Consider the following 7,442-nt stretch of genomic DNA (forward strand, 5'->3'; position numbering starts at 1 on the left):
TCGAAAGTGGTTGGGCTTAGACAACTACCTTCACAAGTACAGTGCAGGGTACGCGGGCTTCGCTAAGCCCTTGTCGAGTCTCCTTCAGAAGGACATCGACTGGCGCTGGGAGCAAGAGCACCAGGATGCTTTTGTCAGCATCAAGGCCAGCCTCTAAGAGGCCCCTGTCCTGGCCCTGCCGGACGAGATGAAGCCGTTTAGCGTCGTCTGTGATGCCTCTGATTACGCCATCGGATGTCCATTGCTGCAGGCCGACACGGCTGGACACGAACGAGTCATCTCGTTCCAGTCCAGGCAGCTCAAAGCCACCGAGCGGAACTACCCTGTCCATGACAAGGACCTCCTGGCAATGAAATATGCCCTTATGAAGTTCCGTGTTCACCTTCTGGGCTCTAGGCCCTTTGTGATCTACACAGACCACGCGTTCTCCAGGACGGCGACTAACTCGCCTCACCTCTCCCAAAGGATGGCGAGGTGGCTGTCCTTCTTCGCGGAATACAACTTCCGCGTCGAATACAAGCCGGGCAAGCTCAACGTGCTTACGAACGCCCTCTCTCGGCGTCCCGACTATGAGTTGGCCCACATCACGCGGGTGACAACGGATCTATATGATCGAATACGCATGGCGTATCGGGACGATGAGGCTGTCGCGCCTCTCGTCAAGTTCCTTTAGGCCGGAACGAGCGCGAAGTCCGACTGGCTCTCGTCGCGACAGCGCTCACGGCTCCACCGATATGAGTTGAAAGAGGACCTCCTCTATTATCGGGTGGAGCCCACTGATCCTCCACGGGTGGTCGTACCCAACGACGAGGATCTGAAGTTCGACATCCTCGCGGAGGCGCATGACGCGCCCTCCAGCGGTCACTTGGGCCGCGAGAAGACCTTTCTGTCGGTCTCTCAGTCCTTCTGGTGGACCCACATGTACAAGTGGGTCGCCCGGTACGTCAATACAAAAGGAAGGTCGTTTGTGCACTAGATGATAAATGCAAAGTGATTGATTTATTGGAGCTTACTCTGTCTTACGTCCTAGTCTGCATCCAATCATTTGGTGCATCCAATCATGGACTCGTCCAATCATCCTGTTCGTCCAATCATCTGTTTGCGCATACATCCGTTTGCGCAATTGACTTACCGTAAATATCGCGGGGTCCTTGGAAACCGGTTTTACTGGTATGTCGAAGCTGGACGAGACGCCTTCTTGACAACACTCCCACTCGACTCGACCGCGCTTGGTGGCTTGATACCCAGCTTGTTGCGAAGATATTCGAGCTGCACCGCGGTGATCGGCTTGGTCATCAGATCCGCCTTCATGTCCTTCGTCGAGCAGTACTGCAACACCACTTGGCCATCTTCAGCCTTCTCGCGCACGAAGTGGTAGCGAATGTCGATGTGCTTGGTGCGCTTGTGAAACTCGGGGTTCTTGGCCAGCGCAATCGACCCTTGATTGTCCTCGAAAATCATGACAGAATCGTCGTTCTTCATTTCGCCGAGTTCACACAGGAATGCCTTGAGCCAGATCGCTTCTTGAGCAGCTTCCGTTAACGCCATGTACTCCGCCTCCGTCGATGACAGCGCCACCGTGCGCTGCTTCTTGCTTCTCCAACTAATGCATCCGCCGTTCATCATGAACGCGTAGCCGCTTGTACTGCGTCGAGTCTCGACGTCACCAGCCCAATCCGCATCCGAGTAGCCTTGGAGTCCTTCTTCAATTGTTTCTTGAAACTCGATGCCGTGCGTCTTCGTACCTTGAATGTAGCGGAAGACGCGCTTGAGTGCTTGCCAGTGTGTGGGACACGGGTCCGCCGCGAACTGGCTAAGAACTCCCACTGCCGCAGCGAGGCCCGGTCGAGTTCCAACCATGAGGTACATCAGGCAGCCGACAGCATTGCGATAAGGCACCTTGGCCATGGTCTCTTCATGGTTGCATCCTCCTTCGCACATGGCCTTGGTCAACTTGAGTCCTGGGTCTTGAGGGGTCTTGACAGGTTTGCTGTTCTCCATGCCAAACTTCTCCAGGATGTCCTTCGCAAACTTGGTCTGACGCACCGACACTTTTCCTGAAGTCGCATCTTGATCGATCTCCATACCGAGGAAGTACTTGAGGCAATCCAAGTCCGTCATGTCGAAGCGTTCACTTAAGGCCTTCTTCGTCGACTTGAGCAGCTCGTCGTTGTTACTGGCGAGGAACAGATCATCGACGTAGAGAGCCACGAAGATCATGTCTTGGTCATCCCACTTGACGTAGATGCAGTGATCGGCTTCACACTTCTTGAACCCCAGCTCCAGCATATACTTGTCAATGGTCTGGTTCCACATTCGTGGCGACTGCTTAAGACCGTAGAGCGAGCGCTTGAGATGGCAGACATGGTCAGGATGTTCTTCATCCGTGTAACCATCCGGTTGCACCATGTAGATATCTTCGTCAAGCAGCCCGTTCAGGAACGCCGTCTTGACATCCATCTGGTGCACCGTCAGATTGTACTTGGCCGCCAGACTGAGCAGGATCCTGATCGACGTGAACTTGGCGACTGGCGCGAAGGTTTCTTCGTAGTCAATGCCGTACTTCTGCGAAAATCCCTTGGCCACGAGTCGTGCCTTGAACCGCTCGATCTCTCCCGCTTGGTTCTCCTTGATGCGAAACACCCAACGACAATCGATTGCCTTTCGACCTTTGGGCAATGGCACCAACGACCATGTCTTGTTCTTGCGAAGAGAGTCGACTTCTGAGTCGCACGCTTCCTTCCACTTGGCCGCGTTGCTGGATTCCATCGCCGACTTGAACGTAGTCGGCATTTCTCCCACTGAATCCACAACGTAGGCCGCTTCGAAATCTTCTTCTTGACCACTTGCGACCGCTGACATCTCCTCCAGCGTCTGCGGCCGACTCTGTCGCTTGCTCCGCGGGATCTCTACCGCTTCCTCCAACGACTGCGTTCGCTGGTGTCGCTTGCTACCGGGCTCAAATTCTTGACGCGGCGCAGTGTCTCCCATCGTCTCATCCTCGGACGATGCTTCTTGATCCGTCACTTCTTCTTCTTGAAGCTCCACGATGTCATCTTCATCGTGGCTGCGTCTCCCTCCGTCGAAGACGTCTTCCATGAACTGCGCATCGCGGCTCACTAGCACACGACCGCTCTTAATCTCCTCGAAACGATACGCTTTCTCGTGGTCCGAGTACCCCAGAAACCGACACTTCACTGCTCGAGCGTCCAACTTGGTGCGTTTCTGCTTCGGAACCGTCACATACGCATGGCAACCGAACACCTTCAGGTTCGCCAGCAGTGGTTTCTTACCGGTCCATACTTGGTGCGGTGACTTGTCATGGCTGATGGCACGTGTGGGACACCGGTTACGTAGAAACGCAGCGGTCATTACCGCTTCACCCCAATACGACCTGGCCAAACCAGCATGCTTCAACATGCAACGCGCACATTCCACCAGCGTCCGGTTCATCCGCTCGGCGACACCGTTTAGTTGAGGCGTGTACGGAGGCGTAAACTTCTGCACGATACCACGACGCTTGCAGAACTTAGCCATCTCGCCCGACGTGTACTCGCCACCGTTGTCACTACGAAGCGTCTTGACGACTTTGCCGGTTGTGTTTTCGCAAATGCGACAAACTCAGCAAACTTGTCGGCCACTTCTGACTTGTTCCGGAGCAAATACACCACACAGAAGTGCGAGTACTCGTCGATGAACGTGACAAAGTAGCGTTTGCCACTGAATGCCGACGTCTGCATGGGACCACACACATCACTGTGAACGATTTCCAGCAGTTTCTTGGCGTGGTTGGGTGACTTGGACATGTAGCTCACTCGCGTTTGCTTGCCGAGTGCACATCCGTCGCACAGCTCCCACTGTTTCACTGACGTCATGTTGATGCCTGCACCGTAGTCCTTTTTGACGATGGCGTCTAGACCGCTATGGCCAATGTGACCAAGTCGAAGATGCCAGAGGTACGATGTGGTGTCCCCTTTGCGATCCTTCGAGCTTGCCGCATTGGCCTCGTCGGGCACAACTGGTATCATGCACAGCTTGAACAGCCCTTTGCCTTCACGCGCGCCGAGCTTCCAGTTGAGACCCTTTGCTTCCGCAAAACACCCATCCGTCTCGAACGTCACGGGACCAACATCCTTGGTGAAGCGACCAACCGAGAAGAGGTTGCGTGACAGCTTAGGAATGTGCCACACATTCGTGAGCACACCCTTCTTGTTCCCCCGTGGAGTCTTCATGGACATCACGATGTCGCCGGTCCCGACTGCCTGAACCACACCATCGTCCGCGCGATGTACGTCCACCGGAGGCATCTTCTTGTAGTTCTTCATGTACTCCTTCGAGTACGTCATGTGCTGCGTCGCACCCGAGTCGACCAGCCACTTGTCACTTGACTTAGTGGTCTTGCTCCCACCACCAGCCAAGAAGAGAAACTCGCCCGATTCTTCTTCATCGCGCGCGACGTTTGCTCGTTGCGGCCTCTGTCGCTCCGCATTTTCACGAATCCTCACCGGACACTTGGCGATCCAATGTCCTTGTTCGCCGCAGTAGCGACACGCGCTTGTCTTTGGCGCCTGTCGTCCCTTACGCTTAACCTTGTCACTCGTCATGAACGCTTGACCGTGCGCAGCGCCGTCCGCACCGCCACCTTGCTCTTTGCGCTTCATGTCCTCATGCAGCAGCCGAGCCGTCACTAGTTCCCACGACAGTGAGTCAGCTCTCGACTCCAACGCCGTGATGAGGAACTGGTACGACTCGCTTAGACTTGCCAGAAGCGTGATCACCAAGTCGTCCTCGCTGACCGGAGCGCCCACTGCGTCGAGCTGCTCCGCCAGCGTCTTGATCTTGTTGATGTGCTCCCAGCACATCATCACCTTCTTCCATCATCGTGGTGAAGAAACGTCGACGAAGGAAGAGCTTGTTCGCCAAACTCTTCTTCTCGAAGTGTCCTTCCAGCCTTGACCAGGCATCATGCGCACCATTCGCCGACCGAACCAACGGCAGCTGCGAATCCTATATCGCGAGACAGATAATCGCCAGCGCCTTGCGCGACTTCCGCTTGAACGTCGCTTGGTCCAACGCGGTAGCGCAGTGCTCCATCTTCCGTTCGCCACTGACGACTTCCCACAGGTCGCGCTCTTCCAGCACCATCTGCATCTTGAACTTCCACGTGTGAAAGTTGGTTCCGTCGAACTTGTTGATGCGGGCGGTCGTTGAAGTGGCGTCCATGGCATAGGCGTAGTCTTGGGCAGAGTCTGCGGGGCTTGGGCTCATAACCAAAAGGAAGGTCGTTTGTGCACTAGATGATAGAATGCAAAGTGATTGATTTATTGGAGCTTACTCTGTCTTACGTCCTAGTCTGCATCCAATCATTTGGTGCATCCAATCATGGACTCGTCCAATCATCCTGTTCGTCCAATCATCTGTTTGCGCATACATCCGTTTGCGCAATTGACTTACCGTAAACATCGCGGGGTCCTTGGAAACCGGTTTTACTGGTATGCCGAAGCTGGACGAGACGCCTTCTTGACAACAAATACATGTGAAACATGTCAGCGGGTCAAACCCGCAGGGCACGCTTCGGCTCCACTACAGAGCCTGCCCGTACCGGCTGATTGTTGGAAGTCGATGAGTCTTGACTTCATCTTTGGGCTTCCCGCCGACGGACACGGCAACACCGGAATTTTGGTGTTCGTGTGTCGGCTGAGCAAGATGGTACATCTTGCCCCAGCTCCCGTCACTGTTACGGGCGAACAAACCGCAAGGTTGTTCGTCGATGGCGTGTTCCGCTATCACGGTCTCCCGGAGACGATTGTCTCGGACCGAGATCCGCGGCTCACTGCTGCGTTTTGGAAAACGCTGTTCCCTTTACTGGGAACCCGTCTGCAGATGTCCACTGCGGATCATCCGCAGACAGACGGCCAAACCGAGCGCGTCAATCGAGTGCTCGAGGACACTCTGCGCAGTGTGTGCGCGACAGCACCACGTACGTGGTCGACGCAGCCTCCTGTTGTTGAGTTTGCGCTCAACAACGCGGTGCACGCGTCCACGGGGTTCACGCCGTTCTACTTGAACGGCTTCCGCCACCCCAGAGTGCCTCTCACTCTTTGAGGAGACACTGGCTCCTCTATTCTAAGTGGGGGAGAGGCTCAATAAGCCCTTTCCTCCCAGGTCTCGGATGTGAGACCAGTTTCACTGCGGAAACAGGTGGAATTCTTTATGGATACCAAGCTGAACTTTGTCAGCAGGGTCCGCGATGCCATGGCAGCGGCCCAAGATAAACAAAAGGAGTACTCAACCAAACAAGGAAGAGGAAACTTAAGTGTATTTAAAGTGGGGGACTTAGTGCTATTAGACACGAGGAACCTACCGCTAGACACTGTCAGCTCTGTCGGCAGCAACAAACTGAAGCACCGCTTCATCGGACCTTTTGCAGTCCTGGCCAGACATGGTGCGTCGTACACCATCGACCTTCCAAAGTCAATGACGACGCACCCGACGTTCTATGTCGGACGTCTTCAGCGGTACTTTGACCCGCAGGGGGTTGCTGACTCGCAGACCCCCCTTGACCCAGCTCCTCAAAGCGAGGGCCGGTCACAGTCGTCGACGAGGGCGTCGGAGCAGGCACCCAAGCCTCGGTCGGGACGACAAGGCTGCGGTCAAGACCGTACGCCGGAGGGGCTCCATACGAACGGACCCCGGCGCCATCCGCCGAGTACGCTGAGTACGCCGGGTACGCACCATACGCGTACGTCTGGGAGTGTGCCGCAGCCGGCTCCGGACGTGGCAACAAAGCCTCGATCCGTCGGATCATGCGAAAGGCCTCGTCCAGATCGGACGAAGAGACCCGGCGATCCACCCGCAGGTGCAGGCTCGCGACCTCTCGCTCCAGCAGGTCCAGGCGGCCCGCAAGACGAGCGAGCTCGCCCTGATTCCCGTCCTGGGCGGCAGCATTACCGCAAGTCCCAAGGCCAAGTGCAATCTCGAGCACGAGGACACGTTGACGGAGGCGGTCAACCTCAGGGTCCTGCGTCGGACCCGCAGTCGGAGCACTCGGACGAGAGTGGCTCTCGGGAGGCGCCGAGTACTCGTACTCGTACGAGGGCACCTCCGCCCCTGCTTGACCGGAATGTAGAAGTCCACTTCCACGTGAAGCGGATCCTCCAGGAGCAACGCCGTCGCGATAAGCGACAGCTCCTCGTGAAGTGAGGGGTTATGCCCACTCCGAGAGCTCGTGGAGCCGATTGAACGGCTCTTGATTGACTGCCCGAAGCTTGTCGCAATCTGGGAACAGAGCCGCCAGCAGCTTCATAAGTAGTTCTGGGGCTTCTTGCTCGAACGGGTACGGAACGAAGAATAACATTCGGTAACCCGGCGCTCATCGTGGAGCGCAGAAGCCGCGCGCTTTCCGGAATGTCCCTTTGACAGCATACGCTTGCTGATCAAGG

Source organism: Phytophthora infestans, genomic scaffold, assembly GCF_000142945.1.
Source record: "Phytophthora infestans T30-4 supercont1.20 genomic scaffold, whole genome shotgun sequence".
In the NCBI taxonomy this organism is placed as follows: Eukaryota; Oomycota; class Peronosporomycetes; order Peronosporales; family Peronosporaceae; genus Phytophthora; species Phytophthora infestans.